Below are 27,067 nucleotides of genomic sequence, written 5' to 3' on the forward strand. Positions count from 1 at the left end.
CAAAATCTGGAGGACACCCTGTATTTTGTGTGAGGAGAAGGAGCAGGGGCAAAGAGAGTATCAAAATCCAAACAAGTCACAAGGCATCACCAATCCCTTGCTGACAGGAGAGTGGTTTTTGTTGGCACAGCTCGCGACAGCTGGAGGAATAATTGCGACGCTGAGCGAGGAGATATTTTGCCTTCAGATTCTCAGATGAAAGATGTGATCCACAAGCACTTGGCAAACGTTAATTAAACCCACACAGCCCCTCTTGGCGGATCAAGAAGTATTTATCCTTATTCTGCAGAGAGGGGGGTGAATTTTTTCAGGCACTTTTAACATCAGGTATCTGCTCTTCCTGCTTAGGAAGTGCCCCATGGATGCACCGTTAAAAACAGGTTAGGCTTCCCAATCCAGCAGTTTTCCAGAGCACAGAGCCAGGATGGAGGTGATCCTTCTTGTTCCCCTCTGACCAACAGAACTCTTGACTCTGAAGAAAAAAAAACCATCAAACCAGTTCTGGCCACGAGGGTCATAAGAGATGAATATGGGCAAACTACAAACAAACTATAAAGCAACACCATCCCTTGGTGAGTTGTAAAAAAAAACCCAATTCAGCTGCTCTTTCTTTGGTTTTCCTCTTCAAAGGTGACTCAGTCTTTCCATATTGCCTTAGAATCATGGAATATCCTGAGATGGAATGGACCCACAAGGATCAAGTCCAACACCTGGCCCTCCACAGACACCCCAAAATCCCACTCTGTCCCTGAGTGTTGTCCAAACACTCCTGGAGCTCTGGCAGCCTTGGGAAGTGACCATTCCCTGGGGAGCCTGTTCGGTGCCTGACCACTCTCCGGGGAAAGAACCTTTTCCTGAGATCCAACCTAACCCTCCCCTGACACAGCTCCAGCCGCTCCCTCAGGTCCTGTCACCGCTCACGTGGAGCAGGGATGGGAGCTGCCCCTTGGGAGGATGTTGGAGACCCCAAAGAGTGTCCCCTCAGTCTCCTCTTCTCCAGTTGAACACACCAGTGACCTCAGTCCTTCCTTGTATGGCCCCTCCAGACCCTTCACCACTTTGTAGCCTCCAAGTATTTGAGGCACTTGCACTGGCAGGGCAGAACTGTGTCCTGTAAAAAAAGAGCCTTTCCTCTAAAGAAAACCACTCAATTATTTGCTAAATTGACATGGAACATTCTGTATTTAAAAGGGGAAGGGTCAGTTTGTTGGATCTACAAAGAGTAGCTGAGAACATCTGCAAGGTCAGGAAGAAAATGCATAAACACACATGTGAACTAAAGCATCAAAATACACAGTGGGGGTCGGTGCCTGTGATCTTACCATGAAAATAAGCATATTTGGAGTTCTTCCCTGCTCAAAAAAACCCCAAGCCCTGAAGCAGCTGATTTTAGTATCTATTTCAGTTGGAAATAGATTTAATGATGCTTTTTATGGATATAGCACTTGTATTTCATATATGTTTAGAGTGTAACTTCGAGGGCACAGCACAGACTTCCCCACCATCTGGTCACTGTGCTCAGTAAGGCAGGGGACTGTCCAGGGCTGCAGGCAGAGTTCAGACCAAAAGGAGAAGGTGGAAAGCTTTCCCTGGACTAATCCAGTGCCTCACCTGGGAGCTTCCAGGGTCACAACAACTTTCCACAGGAGATGGAAGGTATGGCTTGCAAAGCCATGACACAGCATCACTGGCAACTCAGCTCTGTCACTGCCGCACCCAGGGGCACCATCTCCCTGCTAATCCAAGGTGGAGGCAGCTCCAAAGACCCAGGAAAAGCTGAAACCTCACCAGGGAACCAGGATGTGCAATCCCAGTGTTACAAATGCTGCTGTAACCTGGCACAGCCAGGACACATTGGAAACGTTTGGGGTAGAGCCAGCAGGTGTTTGCTGCTGCATTTAGTTACCCCCTGTCTGACCTCTCCAGGGTGGCAGGACCCAAAATGCTCTCTCCACCCAGCCCAACGTGCCAGATACACCTCGTGCTCTTTCCATGCAGAGGTATCAGGAAAAGTTTCTTCCCCCAGAGGGTGGTTGGGCACGGAACAGGCTCCCCCAGGCAGTGGGCACGGCCCCAAGGCTGCCAGAGCTCAAGGAGTGTTTGGACAACGCTCTCAGGGACAGGGTGGGATTTTGGGGTGTCCTGTGCAGGGCCAGGGGTTGGACTGGATGATCCTTGTGGTCCCTTCCAGCTCTGGATATTCCATGATTCTTTGCCATCCAGCTCAGAGCTGCTTCTCCAACCTCCTCACTCAGGGGTTAAAATAATGCCTCTCAACAACACTTATTAGTTTTTAGTGACCAAGTCAAAGCATTTTAGCTCATAATTCCATCTGTGCCCTTGGCTTCTGGTTATATTAAGAGTGCACACAGTGAGGTAGATATTGAGACATTATTAAAGGTGCTCTGCATTCAGAGCAATTCCCACAGAAACGGGTGTATTTGCAGTCCACTTCATCTTGGTGACAAGCCTGGAATTGGGGCAGCTCCACATGTTGCTGTGTTCTAACACACAGTGCCATCCAAGGCAGCTGTGCTGACCTTCCTGGCTGATATTCTGGGGTCCTTCCCACAAACATTTCCTGGGTTTGGACTGGTTCTGGCCTTCTCCTGCCCCTTTGCCATCTCTTCTTAAACCCAAGGAGAGGTTTGAGGCTCAGACTCGAGGCTGCAGGAGGGGCAGCATTAGCAGGGACTCCCTTTCTGCCTCTCTAGGCAAGGGGCAGGGGCCAGGCCTTGTTATTCCACACATTAGGATAAGAGCCAGAGCACATCTTTGGCCTTCCCACACAAATCCATAGTTGTATCCCTGCCAACTCTTCATCACTTCCCGTTTAGCTTTTTTTTTGATTGTTTGTTTGTTTTAAACTTTGCCCAAGGTTATGTTCAGCAAACGCTGCCCCCTCAAAACACAGCACTAAAAAACACTATCACACTGACATCTGGAAATTGCATTTAAATCCTCAATGAAAGTGTTTTGCAAGGCAAAGCCCCAAGTGAGCAAAACACAGCAGATTTTTGCCCCACATCCCTTTGGGGGTGAAGCACTTTGTAAAGGCCACCTTGCAGCTCTTGTCATGAGCTTCTAGAGACCAATATCCCTCCTGTGCTCCCCCTCTCCTGCCCTTGTGGGAGGCAAACACCACACACACAGATCACACAAAACAGGTATTGCTCAGCCTTGAACCTTGACAGGGAGTATAAACAAGCTCCAACCCTCCTACATCAAGTACAACCTGCTGCAGTCACCACCTCAAAGCCCTCCCTGAAATGTTTTAGAAAGAGCCCAACAGCTGTTGAAGTAATTCCCCTTTTTTCCACTGTTTGGAAGCTGCACATCTCATGACTAAAAGCCACCTTTTAACACTCTCAGTCACTGCTTATTCGTGGCCTTATAATATCATTTTCCTTTTGGGGTTCAATGCTGTCCTTGAAGTTAAAGGTTGGGGAGTTTTTCAGCACCACAGCATCATTTGTATTTCAGATTTACAGAATCACACATCATCTGTATTTCATATTTACAGTAACCTTTCTGTTGCCCCTCACCTCTGTTTTCACCCTGCAGCCCTCAGGGCCCTTTTTGCAGCTCCCACGTCCAGCAAGTGTTCCAGACAAGCAGCAGACTATTCCAGATCATCCTTCACTCAGTTTAATGACTCTGGAAAGATCCCTGGGGAAGGAACGCTTCCAGGAATTAACTCCATTAACTATCCAACAACATCCAGCAAAAAAACCCAGCAAAACCTTTTGTTTTTTTAAAATTAGTTTCCAAGTTGGCTGTAACACACAAAACATCTCAGAGCACGTGACCTGCCCACAGTTCTCTGCACTTCTTTTGGGGGCCTGTCAGCAAATGCAGCTGTTTCCAGGAAGAATAACTTTCCTCAGGATAACCAAGCAGCAGGAAAGCACTGCTTTTACCGTGGCTGCCCCACACATCACTTGCCACAGAGGACAAAACAGAAGGACTGCAAATACCTTTCAAAGACTGACACGCTCCTGGCACAGAGGCTTCGTTTAGGATGTGGTTTCACACTGTTGCTCAGCTGCTCTAATGGCCTTATGCTGCTGAAAAGAGAGATCTCTTCCCCAGCTTCCAAGTGATCCACAGTGAGCTGGACCAGGGAGTTAAGCTGGAAGGAAACTCTGGACTGAGAAGGAAGGAATCAAAGACGTATCAGCGCAAAAAGATCAGTGAGAGCACAAGGCTGGGAGCAAAACCCTTCCTTGCAGCACCAGTTTGAGATCAGTTCAGCTACAATGCACAACCTCACTCTAAATTTAGAGAGCTTTCTAACTCCAGAGCTCTGTCCCACGTCCATTATCCCTCTCCAACACAGGAATGAGCCATTCTATTATAAATGCTTTTATAGCAGCGTCGCGCTCTCCGCCCGACGGGAGCACACATCAATTGTGGAGAAAGTGGTTCAACTTTGGAATGTAGACAAAAACTGAGACAAGGCTAATGGTGGTGAAAGACAGGTTGCCTGGGGAGGGAAATGATCAGAGGTTTCAGAGGAAAGGGGGGGAAAAAAAACCCCTACAGACAATTTACCTGTGCTTGGGTCAGCGCTCATTAATGCTCTGAAGAGAATCACTTCACATGTAATAAATTATGCTGCTCTTGGCTTATTCCCTTTATTATCCAGCTCAGACAGGAGCCAGGAGCCCTTCACACACACACTGTCTAATGGGAACACTTACTCTGAATAAAATGAACAGAAGGAAAGAGAAAAAATAAAGCAGGGGCCTTCATTTGAGCAAGAAAAACCATCAGGAGACCCAGCAGTGGCATCAGGTTTCAGCACTCACTCCTCTGTCACTGCATCCACCTTCTCCACGGAAGGGAAAACCTCTTCCAAAACAAATCCAGGCAGAAGATGTGGCTGTTTTCTCCTGTTGATATTGCCATCTACCCCCTGCTGATTGGGGATTTCCAACAGGCTTTTTAAAAGCTTTCCCAGTCAGGCTGCGCTCCAATCCGAGAAGTTTCTGGAGAGACTGAACCACACTCAAGGCACACAGGTAAAACTTTTAATTTTGGCCATTAGGCGAAGCTCAGTTCAACAGCAAGGAGCCAATTTCTGTCTCAATGGTTTTTTCCTCTTCTAATCGTGGCTTGGAAAAAAATGCAGCTGTGACACACTTCACTTCTTTAAATATTTACAATTTTTTACTATCTTGAAATAAATTCCAACCTCACAGTAGTACCCATCGGAGCTGGAAAGGGTGAGATCACTCTTTTCCCACACACCTTTCTGATCTTCTGCTGGTATCACTGATAAAACAACCTAATTATTAAAAAGTGCTTTAGTCTAAAAGTTAAAGGTTGAAAGAATCCACGACTTGCTGAGAGAGAGCAACAAAACCCAACCTTGACCAGAAAGGCTAAAAAAATCCCATTCAGCTCAAATATTTTGTCAATTCTCCCTCCTTTTCGTGCTAAAGCTCCAAGAGGATGAATTTTGCAGCTCAGCAGCAGGCTGACACTTGGCCTTGCTCTTTGGATTCCATCTCAGAGGGAAAAGCACGTGGAAACAAAGCCACACTTGGCTGGTGAACCCAGGAGTATCTGTATAAATGAGCTCCCTGGAGACCTGACGAAGGCTCCCTTCCCTCCTCAAAGGCATCAGCTCTCTGATGCCTCACAGTGAGCACTCCAGACAGAATTAAAAGGACTCCAAATCTGTCCACAGGGAAAGGCAGCAGCTGGATCAGCAGGATGAAGCAGAGGATCCAGGTGGCTCCACATAGAAGACAGTAGGGAATAGGGAAGAAGTGCATCCTCCTTTCCTTAGGGGCAGTTTCAGTGCAGCACCATAATCCCCTTATACCCCTCCCAACTTAAATCTCTCCTCCCAAAATGCTTTCCTAGAAACTTCCTCACAGGCTATAGCTCAGGTCTTGGAAGATCCATTCTGTCCAAAGAGCAGCCACCCCTGGCTGAGGCACCAAGCAACGACCGATCTCATTCCTGATCCAGCCTGACAGCACCAGCTTCCAAAATCTTCCCCCTCTCTTTTCAATACTAATATGGAAAATAACAATCTGACCCTTCATAGTTTGCTAACAAAGATTCAAGTCCCATTTCCCCAGGGCAGTGGCCACAGCTCCAAGGCTGCCAGAGCTCAAGGAGCATTTGGACAACACTCTCAGGGACAGGGTGGGATTGTTGGGGTGTCCTGGGCAGGGCCAGGAGTTGGACTCCTTGTGAGTCCCTTCCAACTCAGGATATTCCTGAATTCCAATCCTCTGGTAGGTTTTTCTGCAGCACTATCTAATGTAGGTCCAGGCTGTCCTGTTGGCAGAGGCAGAAATGAATCCTGTTCTGCCCAGGAGCCTTCCCAGAGAGGCAAAGCTGCACCCCCTGCTCCGGACCAAGAATTCCTCTCCTAAGATTTTCAGCATCATCCCCACAGCGAGATGCCCGTGACTTCCCCATCAGCCTTTCTGCTGCCTGTGGGAGGCACAAACTTTGGCTTGCTTTTGGCTCCTGAGTCACTTTGGAGGTGGGAAGAGAAGAAATAAGTCCCTGCAGTCACCAGCACCACCAGCTAAAAACACCCAAGGAGCAGCAGGTCCGAGAGCCACCGAGCACAGGAAACACGTGACAGAAACACCTCCAGCAGCCAAAGGTTTAATAACCTCGTTATTAATTTTGAACAAACAACACCACTGATTCCCACTCTACCTTTGAAGAGGAGGAAGGAGTGTGAAGGAGGGAGAAAAGAGCTGTTTAAACAACAACAGCTGTCACATCCATGCCTGTAGGAGGAGTCTCCAGCATCCTGCTCTCGGGAGAGCCGGCACCGAGCAAGAGCTTTGCCTTTTCAAGAGGACTTCAGAACCTCAAACACCAACCTTCAGCCATATTTTCTTCCTAATCAGAAACCAATTATCCTGCTGAGTGATGACTGAACAATTCCACAGTGCAAAGCCTTTTCATATCAGGGCCTTCTGTGATCAAGTTGCACTGGAAACTTCCTCACTCACACAAAAGCCAGGAGGATTTCACTTGTGCTTCCCACAGCTGTTCTCGAGGGCCTCCCTCCAAAGTACCACGTGGAGCCTCAGTGTAGAAAAACCTTCAGTGAGCCAGTTCACTTTTATCCAAACTGAAGTTTCCCTAGTCAAGTTTTTATCAAGTCTGAGGGGATCTAGAAAGCGTTTACATCTGGCTGTCTCTAGATTTTTTACTCAAGAGAAACAAATCAGTGCCACTGGCACATTGCCCCCAACTTCCCAGCCATTGCCTAATGCAAACCTCCTGGAGAGTCCCTTTAATACCTCTTCAACTGCTCTGAGCGAGCTTTATTACAGCAAATAATTACTGCAATATTTTCATATCACAAAGAAGTTTTCATCTGTTCTCAGCCTTTGCACCTTGCAGTGCTCTCATCTCAACAAGGTTCCCTTCCCAGGTGTCCAAATCCAGATACACTTAAAATCCCAGCTGAGAGTGCTCCCAGTACCTGCTCCTGGATAAACGAAGCCAGAAGTTCAGAGAGTCGTGGAATGGTTTGGGTGGGAAGGGACCTTAAAGCTCATCTTGTTCCACCTCCCTGCCATGGGCAGGGACACCTTCCACCACTAGCCCAGGTTGCTCCAAGCCCTGTCCAACCTGGCCTTGGACACTTCCAGGGATGAGGCAGCCACAGCTTCTCTGGGCAACCTGTGCCAGGGCCTCACCAGCCTTCCAGCCAGGAACTCCTTCCCAATCTCTCATCTCTCCCTGCCCTCTGGCAGTGGGAAGCCATTCCCCCTTGTCCTGTCTCTCCATGCCCTTGTCTCAAGTCCCTCTCCAGCTCTCCTGGAGCCCCTTTAGGCTCTGGAAAGTGCTTTACAGCCTCCTCAGAGTCTATCACTACACGCCCTTGAAGTTCCTAAATCAAACCAAAACCTGGCCAGTCCCCAGGGTTACAAACCCCATTCTTGGGACAGAATCTTTGTTATTTAATAATGAAAAAAAAATAGAAACACCCAGAGAAGAATCATGGAATTGTTACAGTCGGAAAAGACCTCCAAGATCACCAAGTCCAACTGTCAACCCAGCACCCCCATGTGGTGGTTTCACTCTAGGCCTTCCTGGAGACCAACTTGTAGCCAGGAAGGAACTAGGAAAGTGATCACGGAAGTATTCCATGCTATTCCTTTACGTAACTTGAGGTATAAATAAAGCCAGCGGGAGGGATCTCGCTCTCTTCCTCTCCGGCGAGGTTCGAGAACGGTGGGTCCCTGTTTCGGTCGGGCTTATCTGGAGCCGAGGCCTATAGTGACTGCCGTTATCTGCCCGCGTGAGGGGAGAGCCGAGGACCGTGTCTGGTCATCCTGCCTGTTCGAAGGGAAGTGGTGAGATTTTTGCTAGTTTGCCTTCGGCTGGCCGTTTGACTTGTTCGGTCCTTGCCCCTTTTTGTCCTTCTCCCTTTCCCCCCCTTCCCCCCCCCCCCCCCCCCGGTGTGTGGTATTCTCCTTTTGTGTATCTGTCTCATATGTAAAGTATATACATATATATATATATATATTTTTGCTATAGCTTTGGCTGCTTGGTTTTTTTTCCCCTTTTTCCCTCTCTGGGAGGCGGGTTCTTGTTGTCGAGTTTCAGGGGACTTGGCGGGAAGCCAGCTCGAAACTTGTACACCCCATCATGTTCACCACTAAACCATGTCCTCAAGTGCCACATCCACACGGTTTTCGAACACTTCCAGGTGTCTCCACCCGTTTCAACTCTTGACAACCCTTTCCACAAAAAAATTTTTCCGAATATCCAACCTGAACCTCCTCTGGCACAACTTGAGGCTGTTTCCTCTTGTCCTGTCCCTTGTTCCCTGGGAGAAGGACTGACCCTCACCTCTCTACAACCTCCTGCCAGGGAGTTGTGGAGAGCAGGAGGAGGGATGGAGCCTTGCAGCCCTGCCCTAACACTCTGGGAAGGATCTCACCTCAAGGTTTTCTCCTCCCTTGAGCTCTTTTCCTCTAACCCCCACGTGATCCAAGAAGAACTGTGAGCAGAAAAGAAATAAATACACAAACAGGGACTTTATTCTCCCCAAATACAAACCAGTTCCTGGCAGGGAGGGGAGGAGAACAGGACCTGGGCTGATATTACAGGCTCAGCAAGTAGGAGCCCTCCAGCACATACTGGTGGCTTTGTGATGGTGCCACAAAGGCCGCCTGTTCCAGCTCCTCCACCACAGCATTGTCCCACACAGCCTCCAGTCCCACTTTCAATGGCTGCATTAAATGGAAAAGTCCCCAGCAAGGGCTGGATTCTCCCAGTTCCCCATTTATAGCACAACATTTCCCCGGTGTGGCTGGATCCCAGCAGGGATCCCGGCGAGGTCTCCAAATCTTCCCTCGCCCCAAGCCTCCCCTGTGTGGAGACTCTCATCACAAGAGATTTTCCTGGGCAGAGCAAAATTCCAACACACAACTCAGCATTTTACAAGCCCTTTCCACACTGGATGTATTATTCACCCAGTGTACTGAAAAAAAAAAAAGAGTAAAATATAAATAAAGAGCTGCAGTGTTCCAGTGCTGTCCAGGAAGAGCTGATCTCTCCTGCAGAGAGATCCGTGTCTGGTGCATTTACACCCTCCAAGGATTGCCTGGCCAAAAATAATGCTGAAACCAACAGGAGAAACAGCCATTTTGGCTGTTCTCCTCCCAACCAGATCAGAAATTACTCTTAATTTACTATCTTGCTAAATTGTTATAGTGGGATGTCTGTGGGCTGCCGAGCTGGCTCTGTGCAACTCCCCATAAATGTAAAAAGAAGAATGAGAAAGAACCATAAATATATATTTTTAATATATATATATATCTTTATATATCTTTTTATATATATATATATATATATATATATATATATATAGGCAAGGAAAGAATCAAAAACCTCCAGTCTTCACCAACAAGCAGGGGCTGAGATGCCCTGAGCAGTGATAGACTTGAAACCAACCTGTAATTTCTGGATGTATTTCTCTCCCTCTCTCCTCCTCCTCCTGTTCTCTGTCCAGGAGGACTCCACAGTCCTTGGATTCAGGACTGTGTGAGTAGGGTGACACATCCTGGCAGGTCAGGAGAGGCTTTAGGGAGCTGGTGTTTTATTACCAGTGTCTGGACAAATCTGTGCAGTGAAATGATGGTGCATTTGCTGACACACACTGGGGAGAAAACTGACACCAGGATTTGGTCCTTTGGCTCCTCTGTGCAGAACAGAAGCCACCAAAAAAGCCCAGACAGGTCTGGGTGGCTCTGGGGGTTCTTTGCTTTTAAAGGCAGGAAGGAAGCACTGGGGAAGGCAGCAGAGAGGAAAGAAGAAAAGCACAGTGGCAGAAAGAGCAGTGGAGCTCGAAGTCGTGGAAGGTAAAGCCTCAACACTTGGAAAACTGCTCAGGATGATCCTTGGAGCCCTGATTCAGCTGAAGGGAGGCCCAGGTTTCCCAGGCTGCCCACAGGGCAGGGCTTTAATCATCCCTGTGGGAGCCCTGACTCACCTCAGGGCAGCACAAAAGCCACAGATGTGAGTCAGGGCAGATGGTGAAAACCACAGGCCTGTCCCAGCCCCAGGCAGGTCAGGCTGCAGAGCTTCCCTGCAGCTGAGACTGCAACCCTGCGAGGTAACATCTCACTCACCTCCCATTCCAGTTCTACTTTTGGGAAGCCACAGCACTGATAAAACAAATATCACTCATGCAAAGCAGAGGGGATGGAGGGCCAGGCCTTGCCCTTGCAGAACCTGTTTGATGACACTGATTTATATTTAACTAAATAAGCCTAATATCTAACTCTCTCTTTTGATTTCATTTCTTAACCAAGCAGGTTTAACACCCAGAGTGTTTCCTGTCCCCCTTTTAGAAGATGCAGTAGACACCAGCAGCCATTTAGTTTCACAGAATCACTGCAGGATCCAAAGAGACATCCCATATCCTGGCTGACAGCTTCACACAACCTTGTGTGAACAAGGAGCCAGAGCTCCTTGTTGAACACTGTATTGTTCTAGTGATTCAGTGCACTGGAATGTTATCAGCTTTATTCATGGCTTTTCTGATAGAGTTCTTAGATTAGGCACATAAACTTCCACTTTTTAGAGGGAAAAAAAAAAAAGTCTGCGGCTTATTGTTACGTGGAGCATCAAAATTCCTGGTTTCTTTTCCAGGGTTGTACCTAGAGAGAACTCCAGGAAAAGGACAGGTCCTCAGAAACCCAAAAGGTTCTGTCAGGCTTCTAGTTAAGGACATTCAAGAGAAAAAAAAAAAAAAAAAAAGAGATGTGTATCATGACCAAAAGTCACCCATCAAGAGGACAAAATAATAGTGAAGATGGACAAAGACAAGGAGGACCAAAGGCCATGGAGGTCAAAGACTCTGTAGGGACCAGTCAATTAATCAGGACATTTTAGTCCGGAAAAGAGGCCTCTGACAGGGGACATGGGAGGGATTGACAGAATTTTTTACCAGCAGATGTGCAAACAACAATTCCCCAAGCAGGAGCTCACTGCAGTTAAATGGGCTGGCTTTTGGTGCAGTCACCAAGAGGAAGTGGTTCATCACACAGAGGTGAACTTTGAAATGCCTGGTGACAGGACAGAGCCTCAAAACACATTTGAGACAAATAAATGGATGTGAGATGAAGGACAGTCCTACCTGCCATGGCTGGAGACAGGATGGACCTGTGGCCTCCCATGTTCTGAGGTGTTAAAGAAGCTGACAAGAGTCTACAGCATCTTCTGAGAACAGCAGCAAGAAGCAGGAATTCCACTCCCCCAGTGCCCTGCATCCAAGAAGCAGGAATTCCCTTCACTGCCCACAGCTCCTGGGAGAAGTGCAGGCAGGAGGTACAGGCAGCACAAATCCTCCTTGCCTAATTAACTGCTCTCCCTTATCCTTCTTAACTGCAGTTGTGAGCTGACAGACCACACGAGCCCACGTGGTGCACAGGAAGCACCAGGCCCACGCTCATGTTCACAGGGATGATGCCACATCCTCATAGGAAGGGGCCTGTGACACGACCCCCTGCAGTTCTTGGCTTTGCTGCCGAGCCAGGAAGCCTCAGGTCGTGTTTGAAGAGGAGTCTCCTGAAAATATTTTTAGATTCCAGTGCCAGCCTGGTTATTCAGATATCCAGAGCCACAGAGTCTTGCATAGAAATGACTTGTTAAGGACTCCCTTGAAACAGGTTGTTTTCCCACTCTGTTCCAACAGCAACCACGGGCTGTTTGCAGCATCTCCTCTGTTCCAGCTCCCTGCCAAGAGCAGCCCTTTGCTCAGCTATCTCCCACTGACCTAAATTCACACAGGCAGTCTTTAATCACTGTCCTCCACCCTAAAAAGGACTCCAAGCCTGAAATCCTTGTCTCCTCCACTTCTTCCCCCAGCCATGGGCCCCCAAACAGCTCCTGAAGGTCAGTGCTGAGCCTGCTGCACACGACACCAGCACAATAAATGTCGTGCAGCCCAAATTATGTCCTGGGGGAAGCCTGTGCAGCCTCCTGGCCTTGTGCAGACTACACAGCTGTCAGGCTTGCAACTCACCACCTTCTCCCTAAGATATGCAAAGGGAAGGAGAATTTAATGGTATCGATGTTCCAGCTCCTGGAGTCAGCAGATCTGCCTGGGAGCACAGCCTGGGATTAGAGCTGTCGATGAGGATCGTGGCACGGTGGCACAGCTGGTCAATAATAGCATTGCTTGTCCTTCAGGTGACCTCTCTGCTACTTCCAGGGTTATTATTCACCCCGGAGCTTTTCACAGGAGCGATGGACCAGCTGAGGAGAGTCCCTGCTGCTGTGTCTGGCACAAAATTAGGGAAGACAGGCTGTCCTGAATCCAGAAGTACAACAAGCTACATCCATATGTAACACACCTGAACCAAGGGCATCCTGAACATCATGATGTACTGGTTGGATATAGGAGCAGTGAGGAAGCCACAAATCAGCACACCTCTCTCTCCCCTTCTTTCCCAGAAGCACAGGAATTCTCTGCCCTTCTCCCTGGATATATCCACACCAACCTGATGACACAACCCAGTCTCAGAGTGTATTATTTCGTCCTTGACTCTCATTAACAAACACCTTCAGTGTCAAAACTCATCATCCCATGGTATCCTTTGGGAATCACCTGCCAGGGCTGCCACAATGAACTGAATTGTGCAGTGTTCTCAGTCAGTGGGTGCAGCTCCCACGCTCCCCTGCATTTTACACCCAGGAGCAGAGCATCCTCCTGGCTTGCAGACACCTACATAACCCTTCCAGTCTGGCACCAGATGGGCCAAGATGTTCTGATCACCCAGCATTTACAACCTGCACATCCGAATGTGTTCGCAGACACCTCATAAAGCACAGGCTCGTTATTACAGCCCATTAACACGCATGCGAGACATTTTAACGTGCAAAAATCCCCCGTGAAACACTGATTTTCTCCTCCACTTCCAGGGAAAACCTGCCATCCTCACCATGAACTAGGAGACAACTTTTCAGGGCTTTTTTTTCCGCCCACCAGTCCGGCCAAGCCTCGTTTGCCTGATTTCACAGCAGCCTTTATGAGTAACCCCGACATGTGCCGTGGCAGCTCCCTCATCCACCCTTCCTCACTCCTCCCACACCTCCAACGAGGCTGGAACAGCCTTGGAGACCATTTCCACTCTTGATCCTGCAGCACAGGACACCCTTAGTGTGGATTCCTCACAGCCCTGAGCAGGTCCAAGATATAACTTCACCGCTCAGGCTACTGGAAGTGGGATATGGATACAATTTACCACCTCGGACAAAAGGAGCTGGAGCAACACTTCTCCCAGAACAAGAGTTAAGCCAAGGACACCTGTATTTCTAGGACAACGCTGTCCAAGCAGGCAGAGTGAATGCTGTGCCCCTCTGGAGGCAGTTTTAGGCCAACATCAGGCACTGCAGAAAGTTTTATGTTTGAAATATTAAGGTACTCACTGTACAGGGTGATCAGCTGGAAAACTGGAATCTGTTCCTCTTCTGTAGCCAGCTCCCTACTCATCTGTCTGGAGCCTGTCAGAGAGGAGAAAGAGTTTTAACTACGGACAAAGCGACAAAAAAAGATTTTGAAGCATTTTTAAAATTTAGGGGGGAAAAAAAAATAAAAAAAAAAATCAAGAAGTAGGCCAGGTAAGGAATGCAAAACAGAGAGAAACACACACCCCCTCAGCTCTGAGGTCAAGAACTGAAAGAGCTCACAAAGCTCACAGCAAGGTCTCTCCAGCAAATGCTGTGATGCTTAAAAACAACCGTGGCACCGGCTGCCTCTGGAGGCTCCCGAGGTCAGCCCTGGCCCAGCCCAGGAGAAAAGCGAGATATTTATATGTGAGAGCAGCAGCAAGAGCTCCACAAAGCCAGTTACCAGAGAGCCAGTGAATCACAGCTCCTGGTGGCACATCCTGGTCACCGATGCAGGGCTACACAAATGTTAGTGCAGACACGGCGCCGGAGGGTTACGTGGGCTGTGATCTGCCAGGCACCACAGAAGTCCCCTTTAACAGATTTGTTGTTTCAACACACTTTATCCCCTTAATAAGGAGCCACTGAAGTTGTGCTTAAACCCATTTTGATTAAGGAAAAGATTATCCATAGAATTGCCAGACGTACATGTTGGTTATACATCAAACATAGACCAATTGTGCTTCAGGGAGACATTAAATCCCCGTTCAATTAATAGAGACACCTCTTAAAATGAGCATTAAATAATTCCCTACAATGTAGCCAGACAACTGGCTACTTCAGGAAATTGGAACAGAAATGATTTCCCATCTCCTCACCAACAAAATCCCAATCAAAACTTGCCCTTAAAACAAGAGGTCAGTAGGGAGGGATGGGGGGCAGGAATGTTACTACCTCAGTGCTATTGTGTGCTTATATTAAAGGCTCCTCATCAGAAAATTAAATGAAATAGATGCCTTTCATGTTTATCAATAACAGAGCTAATGGTTTTTATGTAAATGCCATTACTTTCAGCCAGATCTGCAAGAGAGTGAAGCCACAGAGCCCCATCTCCCCTCACAAGCGACTCCCTTCAGGCAGCCAATCTAAATGCAAATTACAATCAAACCAAGAGTTTTCTGGATGATACTGAACACATAAAACCAGGGACAAAGCAGAGACATTGGAGAACAACCCTCCTCTTCTGGAAAAACCTGCTGATCTCACAACGCTGTTCCATCCTGAACATACAGAAAAATTAAAATATAATTTGCTTCTCATTTATGGTCATATTATTTATTTGTACAGCAAGAGGGAACCACCTTCTTCCCTTCTATTGCCCTGGGTGTTAAAAAAGGAGGAGAATGTTCTTCTACCAAGCTATAGAGAGAATCACCTCTCAAAGATGTTTCAAACTGGCACAGGTTGCCCAGAGAAGCTGTGGCTGCCCCTGGATCCATGGCAGTGTCCAAGGCCAGGTTGGACAGGGCTTGGAGCAACCTGGGCTAGTGGAAGGTGTCCCTGCCCGTGGCAGGGGGTGGAACTGGATGATTTTTCACGTCCCTTCCAATCCAAACCATTCCATGATTCACCCACAACAGGAGCATCCCCTCAGCAAGGACATTAAATCAGAGAGATAATAAAGCCCTAATTGGATTTGGCAGAACAAACAGCACTTCCACATTTTTAGGGGGAAATTTCTTCTTCGAATACAGTTGTTGGGGGAAGAAAGTGCTGGTTATTAGGTGGCAGAGATACAAAACTGTTGTCAGCACAAGGAGCAAGGAGTTCCTGCAGCACAAAAGCTTTTTGAAGAACACTTAAATCCGACCCCTACCTGGAGCACAGATCCAGTCAGGACTTTGCCAGCACTGATTCAAACAAGGTACTAATGGCAAATCTGAAAAGAACTAATATTACAACCACACTGCTCAGCAAGCAGAATGCACAGAGGAGAAACTAATGATTAAAACAGAGGGCAAAAAAGCTGAAAACCCGACCCTGGCACAAGTCTGCAAGTGAGTCTCAGCAGGGACTTGCTGTAACTACCACAAAACTCCCATCCCCAAGAGGGGCACATGTCCTTGGAGGGATGCAGCTAATTACCACCAGAGCTGTGTACAAGCTCGTTACACGGGTGAGGAGCTGAGCACTTGGTGTGTTTGGAAAGCTACAGGAATATTCATAGAGCAGAACCTCGTTAATTAACATTAATAACCGAGAGACCACTCGGGCAAACGGCTGGATTTTGGGAATTAGCCAGAGAGGGAACACGCAAAGCTGGGAAACCACAGGGACAACAGGGCCCAGCAGGCGCCTGGCTCACTCCTTTGGATATCTACAATTAAATAATTTATCCTTGTGCCCCTGTGTCCACGAGGGAATGTGCAGCCTGTAAATAAAGCACCTCCTGTTATGCAAGGCTTTGCTAAGTCTGAAAGTTTGACTGCCCGTGAAAAGAGGTCATTTAATTAAAAACCACAACCTTGACTACTCTCCCTCTCAGAAACTCTTCACGTGGGCCGGCATTTCAGAAAACTCATCCACTTCTTTGTCATCTGTTGTGTCTTACTTCATCGTTAAGCAATTACTCACAGATCTATTGTTTTATACACAAAACACTGCTTTGCAGTTCTTGTTCACAGTTTGGAGTTGCTAAGGCTCCCTTCTCCTGCTTCTCTTCCTTCTCAAGCCCGGTGAGGCAAGTCTTGGTGTCCTCTCTAGCAAAAGGAGACCGGGGTTCCAACTCCGGGTTTGTCACCACACCGACCACGGGATCAACCTGTGAGCAGTGAGAAAGGGAAAAGGCCCTTCCAAAACAAGCACAACTTCTCTCCTTTTTTTTTTTTTTTTCCAATGCAGACATTTTCCCAGCACAATCCCACAAACAGCTGTCCTGGCAGGAGCAGCCAGGAGGAGTGTTCGTGGCAGCTCTGGGAGAACACTCCACCGGGAGCGGGTGCTGGTGCCACTCCCGGGATTTCACCCCCGGCCACTGCGTGCGAGAGGAGTCCGATTTCACACCCCTGCTCTGACTTCAGCTGTCAAACCGCAGCCACATCTGCTGCACGAGGCACTTGCAAACCGGAGCTGTTCCTGCAGCAAAGATATTTCCTCCCCAAAACACCCGAAACTGGAGACGGTGCATCCGTACACCAGTGCCCAACCCCGACCCCCTGGCTTTGCCAAGCAGTGGGTGCCAACAAGATAAAAGATTTTCTCCTTTGGGTGGCAAAAAAAACTTCCAACGATCGCTTTGAAAATGTTGCCATTTTGCCAAAGGAAGGACATTTTTCCCTTTGCAAACTGCTCCCTGTCTCCTGTTCTGCCCTGCACAATTCATGCTGAACTTACCCAGCACCACGATTTTTTATGTTTTCTCCTCCCCAAAACGCTTTGCATCCTCACACACAGCCCGTGATTCCCCGGCTACAGCACGGGGTTTTCACTTTGCAAGGGTTCAGGTTTAAGCAGAGCAAATCGCTCTCTTAAACTGCCTTTTCTTATTTCCCTTTGTGAGAGGCTTCACTCGATGATGGATGTGTAGAAATGCAAAGCAGAAGTCCCCACAAAAAGCAGCCAGGGTGTGAGGTGGTTTTGTCTCATAAAAAAAAAAAAAAGAGAGAGGCAGGGATGACTTACGCCTCATTAAAGAGTTCCAGTCTGCATTTTTATTAGATATATTTAGACACCAACGGGTTTAAAAAAAAAATAAATTAAAAGCAGTTATATTGTTAACATATGGCCCCGGATCAGTCACACGGATGCAAAGGAAAACGGGCACAGCAGATCCTCCAAACACAGGCATGGAAATCATTTCAATGGGGCACATGACCTATAAAATTTTAAGCAACACCAAACCACACAAAGGTGTGACTGAATTTACTGCAGAATTACTGCAGGGCTGTGGCTTGTCCCCAGACTGTGCATATCGCAGATGCTACTGGAGACACAAAGAGGGAGGAGAGTAATTCCTGCTCGCTCCTAATGAAAAAGTCATGCTGTTTTTATTTTCCAGTGGAGAAAGTGAGGCATGGAATAGGAATATTCTGCCTAAATTCATGTGCTGTCACAAATAAAACCAAGACAACATCCCAGCCATCAGCCCCCTCACTACCAAGTGTCTTCTACAACGCTTCATCCTCTCCATCCTGGCAGGAAACAGGCAGCTCCAAGGCAAAACTTATTTCAAAATCAAATGTAACTCTGGCCTGCACAGAGCACAAATTACTAATGTAAATGATACCTCCTGAGCCTGATGGAACAATAAATGATGGCCAATCACACAGGCACTGAATGAAACAGGGTGGCACACCCAGAGCAAGCATGTCTTGCAACCACTAAACACACGTTTCTGTGCTGTACGTGGGCAGCTACTGCTGTCCGGGATATTTTAACAGCACAAACTGCACTGGGGGGAAAAAAAAAAAAACCACCAACAAACAAAACAAAACATCACCACAACACAAAAAAACCCGAGTACATTCCTCCTCATCGAGAGCCAGAACATGGGAAACAAGCAATATAATTATTTCCACTGGAGAAGGAAAATAAACCCAAGAACACACAAAGGGAAAGAAACGAACCTCCAAAGCTGATTTGTAAAACAGTTCAGGGCTTCTGTGCTGGGCTACAACCTCCCAGCACAAAAAAACTCTACAGATAAGCCAAGCTGAGGGTGATGAACACCTCAGAGCACTCCCTGCTCTATCCCCATCCCCACTCCAGCACAGCTTTGGGATGTTTTCCCAGAGCCTGCAGAGTGGGTGCCCTAAATCCTGCACATCCTTCAGCGCGTGGCCACGTTTCCATTTGCCTGAAGTGACCCTTCCTGTTGAGACTCTGGCACAAGAAACAAAGAAAAAAAAACATTTTCCTGCCTTTTGCATCGAGAACAAAATGCTTCAAACCCCACCAGTGACTGCTGGTCCCACCTGCCCAGAGCTGCTCACCCACGAGAGGCAGACCATCCCTCCATCCCAGGAGGATGCATCCAGGGCAGATCCCCCACACGGGGATAGTGCTGGTCCCAAAATCCTTGAAGGCTGGAAGCAAACAAACCTTCAGCAAGAGCAGGACCGGGCTCCAACCTCACTGTGGTTCCTCCAGAAGCACGGCCGGGACACACTCGCTCTTCACGGACAAGTAAAAGCACTTTAAGGAGAGCTTTTTTCCCTCCCTTCACTTTGTTTTAAACGGCTGAAGAATTTCCTCCGTGAATGCTCCCAATTGTGGCTCACGCTGAGTTATTTTTAAAAGCACAGAACCAGATTCTCAAGCCCCTGAATGAGGAAATGCAAAGCTTTTATTAAGCCATAATAGCCCAGACAATGGTCACAATTTCCCAAGGGTCTGAACACGGCAGCTGACAATGAGCTTTATTCCTCCACAAAACCCCCTTCACAGGCTCGGAGGGTTTGCTTTGTATGATCCAGGCTCGAGTTTGGGAGTTAAAACTCAAAGCTCCATGGTCGTTTTCAGTGGGATTTCCTCCACCAGAGCACGTCTGATCAGAGATACCAAAATCACTGGGAAAAGACCCTTTGCACCATCTCATTCCCTCCTTTGCTAGCACAGTAAAACCCACATTGATACCAGGACTTCATCCTGGCTGGCTGGAGCTTTCCCTTTGTGGATGGATCCCAGCTGACAAACTGGCCAACCTTCCCAGGGTCAGGAGTGAAACAAAGCCCTTCAGATTTCTTCACTGATATTTGAACTATCACACAATGACTCTCACTAACGTGGTCAGAGACACACTTCAAACCTCAGATCTGCCACCACGGGGTATAATCAGATCCAGTGCCCACATCAGCTCTTCCTCCTTCCACGGAGGAGGAAGTTGCAACTACAAGGTGCTGGTACAGTGTCCAAAAGCACCCAGCATCCAAGGTTTGGCCTTGGACAGGCCAATTCCCACTGAGAAATGTGATTCCCATCACACCTGAACCGGCTGCTCTGATTCTCTCTGCAGCCAGCAAAAGCAGCAGGCACTGCTGGAGCACAGGAAACTGGATTGGTTCAGGATGTCTGCTTAGGACAAGGTGAACTGTGCTGCAAAAATAGCTGGTTTTCACTGCTGACTATAAAGCAGAGAAAGAAAAAAAAATGAAACAACTTTGCAAGCAATTAGATCTGTAGAAAGAAGTCCCAACGTAAATGTATCCTGCTCTAAATGGTGCCCTTCCCTTAAACAGAAAAGAAGCCACTGCCATAAATCCATGAGTTCTTCAGACCAAAACAAGTCTATTTCTATCCTCCCGTCAGGTCTCCTCTCCCCTGTCCCCGCTGAGACAACAAACCTCACAAACAAGAACTGAGCTCAGATTCAATCTCGGCACTTCCCAAACTGGTCTGCCACACAACCAGGAGACAGACCACAGGAACTCCTCCTTCCAGAGTACCACAGCTTCGAGGGATTGCAAAAACCCTTCCTAATCTGCAGATCTGCCAGTCTGTAACCAAGAGAGTTTATGTGCCCAAAAGGAGGAAACACTTCAAAACCCCTTCACAAACACCTGCAAAGCTCCTGCTGCTCCCTCACCACACCTGCACGTCTGAGCCACCCCAGGTGAGATCTGTGTCTGCTGTATCTTCCCCCTCACAAGGTACAGGCACTTGCAAAACGGTTTCAAAACTCACTACAGCTTCCTGAAGGACAGAAGGAAAAGGTGTTTGGAGGATTTAATTAAAATCATGCTTCATTCCCTTCCCTTTCCAACCCTGCCTGTAAAATCAGCCAGAATGCAACAGCCTCTTATTACCTTTTGTCTTTTTTACCTTAAACTTCAAGGACTGTTGACCCACTTTAATCCCTTAATTTGGCTTAAAATGCTACTGAAGAGTAATTAATAATCTACCTGTCTGTAAAACAGCAGTGTCCAGAGAAGTCTGCAGAAATTCAGGGTATGTTCAGAAAATGGGTGCACTCAGAAACTGAGGATGCCAAACACACCCCCCAGATATCACCCGTCAGAGAATTCACAGCAGCACTTTTTGTGCTGCAACATCTGTAAATCAAAGCACATTATTTTCCACCCTCATAATCAAGAGGTTTGCTAGATTATATTATGCAGAGATCTGTCTGATCATGACAGACAGGGCTGTTGAACCTCCTGCAGCTGCCTGAAACACGCTCCGGTGAAGAGCTCACTCGTGACACCCCACAATGAGAGCGGCCCCTCCAGTGCTCACTTCCAATTAGGAAAACTCTCGGTGTGACAGGGAAAGAGCCCCTCAGAGCCAGAGGAGTGGCCACAGGTGACAAATGTGCACAACAGCAGCCTCTGCTTGGCAGAGGAGCTGCAGACTGCAGGCAGGGAGGCTGGAACATCGTCAGGAGGACAGACAGCACAGCTTAAAGAGGCAGCTCTGACAGCGAGTCATTAACAAGCTGCATTTGCAAGGCCAGACTCCAAAATGCTCCTCATCATCCAATCATCCAACCCATGCTTAAAGTCACACCATTATCACACGGAATTGGGTATCAGCTGGCTGAACTAATCCCAGCCAGATGCTAAAACTGCCAGCAAATAGGTCAGTCGTGGATCCCACACCATCCAGGGCCCTCCAACGGGGAGCTGTCACACACCACCACTCCTGCACCCCTGACAAGGCTCTGAGAGGTTCCAGTTGCCAAAGGACACTTCATTTTGTGGTGCAAGGGAAGGCACAGCCCACCTCGTTGCCCAGAAGCTTTTCCATTGCTACCTTTCCAAATCATGTTATGCAACAGGTAACATTAACTCTCACCCGTGTAGGAGCAAAAATGCCCTTGGGCATTAATAACAATTCCAGGTTACTATAATAGGAATAGAAATGAGATTGTGGAGATTTTATTGTACAACTCTGCAAATTACTTAAATCAGGCAAAAAGGTACAAGGTTAAATTAAGGCTCCTTTCCTGCTCTGCCTGTGAGAGAACACACAGCAAATTAAATACAGCTGTTCGCTTTCCGATGCATTATCACAGTCATTTATTAACCTTTGGAAGATCCAGGAATGTACCTCAAAAAGCCTGTGCCAAGGATAAGTTATTCCAGGGACTTTGTGAGACACTGCTCTCCAAAGAGAGTGGTGACAGACTCAGGACTGTATCCTCCACTGCCATCAATGACCTTTACAGGAACACAATAAATATTTCAGCATATAATGAATCTGCTGCATTACATTTGCTCTCTGGGCCACTGAGGATCAGCCAGGAGCAGATCAATTGGAGGCACAAAGCTCCCATAAACCCCAAAGCCACAACGGAGATCTCACTTCCTGCAGCAAAAACTTGGGGGGGTGGAGAGAAAAAAAGGTGCTTTCAGAAAAAAAAAACAACTCCTGAGCTCAGCATTTACATCAACTTCCACCAGATTCACTGTTCCAACAATGAGATCCCTGCAGTCACTCAGGCAGGACTGGCCCTGAAGCTGCATCTTTATTGTCTGGAATCCCAAAATTCCCTTATGCCAGCAACAAACCCCTCAAAAATAACCTCAAACCCCCTCAGGTTTCTCAGGAGTGTGAAGGACAGGCTGCACGTGGAGGCTCTGAAACACGAGGGAAGCTGCGTGTTTTAGCTCCAGTTCTGCCACCAGCTCGCTTGGATCTCTTGGATCACTCCAGAAACATCTCTGCACCTTCCTTTCTTTGCCTGCTTGGGTTTTGTCATTTTGCAGCAGCACCTCAGGAACACACGGAGTTGTCCACATCTCCTGAGCCCAAGGAAAGGAGATGCCAAAACAGACACCCTTATCCCTGCAGAGGGTGAACACACGAAGCCAGCAGATACTGTGCCAAAACCTCAACCAGCCAGACTTTGTTTTTTTTTTTCTGGATCTCATTTTCAACAGATTTAGAAAAATTATCCCAGGGGTATGGCAACGGACCAGAAGGCAGGAGATCATTTCATGGCATCTGTAACAGCACCCAGTTAACAACAGCTCCTCAATTCTTGTCTTATGACCTCACTCATTAACTGGGAAGAGTTTTTATCACCCTCAAATAATATCTTTAAAATCACTCCCCCCTCTATGTCTCCACCAAGTCTTTCCTTACTGCCATATAAGCCTGAGGCTTCTCTTTCCTCCCCTTGAGATGGAGTCAAGGTAAGTTCTTAATTTCCTCTACCATCTGCAATAAAACTGCCTAAACACCCGTGCCAAACAAGCTGGAATTAGACCATTAATTTCAGCTTAGTCAGCTCACCCTACAGACTAAGTCAATATTTGACAGATATTTAGCAAGGACTACAATTTATTTAAATTCAGGATGAGAGTCAGCAGGACACGCTGCTTGGGGGGAAACATGAGAGAACCACAGGCTGCTTTAGGCTTCTTTAGGAGACCTCCTAAAGGGGTAGAGGGATAGAGGGACCACTGTCTCCCGAGATCAGCCCTCCAAACCAGGGAGGCTTCCTGAGAAACAACCAGTGAACAACACTGTGAGTGAGAACATGTCAGCTTTCAGAGGGAGGGCTGCTAAGGCAAGCAAACAAAAGGCTCGTTGTGTGCAGCCCACGGCTTCTCAACACACCCTCATCACTGCTGGGTATGGGGCAGGGCAGCCCCATCTAAACCCAGTCCCCATGGCCAAACCAGCCCTTCAGAGCAGTCCGTGTTTGCTGGTACCTTCCCAGCTGCTCCAGGGCTGGCACAGACCAGGGAAACTCTGAGGACAAGGATTTATGTGCAAACAACGCCAAAGAGGAAGGAGTCAAATCAGCAGAGTGTGAGGAACAGAATCGTAATAAATAGAATCATAATAAATAGATCAAGCACAACTTCACCACAAACTGCAACTCACCCTCTACTCAAGTTTTGAACCACGGAATAAAACAACCCATCAGTTGCAGGGCAGTCCCTGAGCTTCCCACCCCTTACACAGTTTTCCTAAGCTCCCAAAATCCAGCTGCCTCAAACCAGCACATCCCAGCAGGTCTCGATGCCGTGAGTCAGCACCGTCTCCCACAGATGGGATCTCTCCCCCAAGTGCCTGTTTTCCAGAGCAGCATCTCCAGACCAGGAGCGGCGTCAGCACAACTCGCCCTCAGAGCTTTCTGCCAGCTCAGTTTAGAGGAAGAAAAACTGCTGAAGCCACCCAGAATGCCAGGCTGGTTGATGACACCCCCCAAGAAACAGGTTTACCCCAGGCCGTGTCAGCTTTTCACATGAAGCTGCTCCAAGTTAGAGGATGGAAGTTTTTTGCTTCTCAGTGTAAAAAGCCAAAGATGGAAGCAATTCCTTGAAGTGTCACTTCAATTTCTCATGTCACACCTTCCTCCCTCCTCCAGCACCACAGGCAGGTACTGAAGCCTCTGGATCTCTCCAACCCTGTTGCATGTGCTGGTTCGTCCTGCTGGCTGGCAAAGCCCTTTGCTTACAAGAGCCCAGGGAAACGGTGCCAAAACTGAAGATTAAATGAATAGGTCAGTGAAAAATCCCAATAAACAGCCCATCCCGGGGAGGAGGGGGAGGAGTGCTGATCCAAACCTCCCTCTTATACAACCAACTGGAGTCAGTCCCTGCCTGTCAGCAGATACGAACCTTTACACGGGTCAGAGCTGCCCTGAGCAGAGAAAGCTCATAAAAAGCCAAAATTACAAGTGAGAAAACGAAGTATTCCTTGTTTTGGACAGAACTGGCAGGGAGAGGAGAGTTCAAACACCAGTAAACAGTCCACGTGAGGCCAAACCAGCTGCAGAAAGTGGAGCCTCCCACCCAGCAGCGCCCCGGGGACCTCGCAGGGAGTGAATCCCGCCCGAGCAAAGGAAGGTGCTGCGAAGCCACCAGCTCCAAATTCAGAATAAACCCCGTCTTGCAGTGCTGCAGCTCACCAAAGGGCTGATTTGTGATTTTAATTCAGTCACAAAGTTAAAACTCAAGAACAGAAAGATACATATCGAGGTTTATGGGAGCACAAGGTTTACAGCAAGGTTTTCCCTCGCCCCTGGACAAAGTCTTTGGCTACGGGAGCTGAAGAAAACCGCGGACACACAAACGTACCCTGCATTTGAAAGCACAAAGAACAAAGCTCTGGTGAATGTGGGAAATTAGAAAGCCTGACAGATTTCACCCTGGTTTATCCCCTGGCAAATTAGCTACTGTTTAAACACGGAGCTCGGGCATTACATCATCTGTTTGCAGGGGATTTTTTTTTTTAATTTTTTTTTTCTAAAAGCTAAACCATTCTTGTGTTCACAGCTTGAGGAACATTGTTCGCTCCAAACAGACTCAACTAAATGAAGGGGTGGGTCAAACTTTTTTGCAGGAGCCCTGCATGCAGGGAAGCACACACCTAAACTGCTTTGCAAGTTCAAACAGCAAGAGATCTTATCTGGAATTTAGCAGGAAACACGAAGTGCCCCTCAGGTTTGTCTATTCAGATTCAGGGATGAAAAAAACCCCACTTTTTCAAGTTGGGATGTGCAAAACCAGCCTGATTACGGGGCTGACATCACACAGGCTCCTGCTCACCCGGCTCCAGGTCAGTGTGGATTTAAGGAGACGTGGCCGGATCCCATTTGATTCCTTCCCTCTTTTGTGACTTATGCAAATAACTCCAGCGTTTCAGTCCTTTGGGATACTTTAAGGGGTCAGACTGAGAGGAAGGGAAACAGCCTCAGCTGCAAACTGAGCTACTGGAGGGACTTTCAGCGTCTGTTCACTTGTTCCAGCTTGGACACTGATTTTGGAGGCTGATTTTTCCCTTGAGAGGCTCAGAGCTCCATCAGTGCATTTCTCTCCAAACTTGGCAGAACCTGAATTTTGCAGCACCTGCTCCTTGGTGAGGGTTTCACGGAGTTCTCTTTGGTGTGTTTGAAGGACCAGGCTCTCACAGCCCCTCCAAGAGCAGCTCCAGACAACCCCCGGTGCAAGGGGCTCTCCCGTGGAAACTCTTCCTAGCGCAGAGTTGATGGGAGAGATTTCCCAGAGTCTGTTTTTCTGACCCTCAGCTGATTGTGGGTTGTCAGATTTTGGAGAGGAAGGAGGAAGAGTGCCAGGATTTGGGAAGGGTGAAAGGAAGAACTTATGTCTCCTCCACAGAAAAGCAGGTTTCACACACAGTTTGTGTGAAGTGAGGCCCTCATATATTGGGTATTTTTCTCCACAGCAAACCCACAGTGGGCTCTGACCACAACCCAGTGACATCAAGGAACGAGATCTCAAAAGACTTCTGCTACAAATTTCTAAAAAAAAAAATTAAAAAAGGATATTTCTCCCCCTAAACCTGGCAAGGTTCTATGATCTAATCACTTTACAATCTCTAAAGCTAAAAAAAAACCACAACAAACCCACCCAATTAAAAAAAGCAAACAAAATAGAAATAAACAAAAAAACCATGAAACAAAAACCATGCCCTAAATAAAACCAACAAAAACCCCACAGTCCTTTCACCATCACTTCCAGACATTCAAAAATACTATGTGAATTTTCTCCTTAGATTAAAAAAAAAAATAAATCAATAAACAAATCATTATTTCGTAATAATACCCAGGACAAGGAATTCTGGCTCAAAAAGGAAAAAAACAAACCAAACAAGTTTCAGCAAACTACATCTATGGAAGTTCTGTTTAAATACAGCTTAACCTTTAAAAAAGCCACAACTGTAACACACGCAGAAAAATAAGCTTTGCTGTCAGAATGTAATTAAAAAAAACCCAAACCAACTCAATTCTGCTCTATACTGAGATAGCCAGGAGCAGATCTGGGAGAAGGTCAAGCAAACAAATTTTCTCTCCGAGATTCCAATAGGTCACTGCAAGCAATTACTAAAATGCAATTCTGCAAACAACATATGCCAGTTCTTTTCTTTTTTCCAATTTACAAGATAACTTTACTGCTCCAGTTACAACTTGGAAAGAATAATAATCCCAAGGATCAGGCAGCAGATTAAATAATTACATAAATACCAAGGAACCATTAAAACTGCATTTCAAAGAGGGTAGGAAACTATTTGTTTCCTCTTCCTCTGCTTTTGCATAACACAGTTCCCAAAAACAGATCCCATCTGCAGCTCAACTTGGGCCAGGATGAAGAACATTCCTTCCCATGTATGGGAACTAAAGGAGATTATTAATTTCACTTCTTACAACAGCAGAAGTCATAGCGAGAAGACTTCAAAATAAAAAGTCAGGCAATAAAAA

At 47.3% G+C, this 27,067-nt stretch overlaps 1 protein-coding gene across 4 annotated transcripts in view; it reads right to left on the bottom strand.

Moving 5' to 3' along the window:
* Window positions 1–27,067, bottom strand: part of EXTL3 (exostosin like glycosyltransferase 3) — a 135,895-nt gene that overhangs the window by 79,310 nt on the left and 29,518 nt on the right. For 3 of the 4 annotated variants that reach the window (XM_032684637.1, XM_032684640.1, XM_032684635.1), the window contains exon 2: window positions 13,936–14,010. The gene's annotated coding sequence lies outside the window, so the exon portion shown is untranslated. Of the gene's footprint in view, window positions 1–13,935; window positions 14,011–16,530; window positions 16,718–27,067 lie in introns of all 4 variants that reach the window. The other variant, XM_032684636.1, reaches the window with a different exon arrangement.

Source organism: Chiroxiphia lanceolata, chromosome 3 (genome assembly GCF_009829145.1).
Source record: "Chiroxiphia lanceolata isolate bChiLan1 chromosome 3, bChiLan1.pri, whole genome shotgun sequence".
In the NCBI taxonomy this organism is placed as follows: Eukaryota; Metazoa; Chordata; class Aves; order Passeriformes; family Pipridae; genus Chiroxiphia; species Chiroxiphia lanceolata.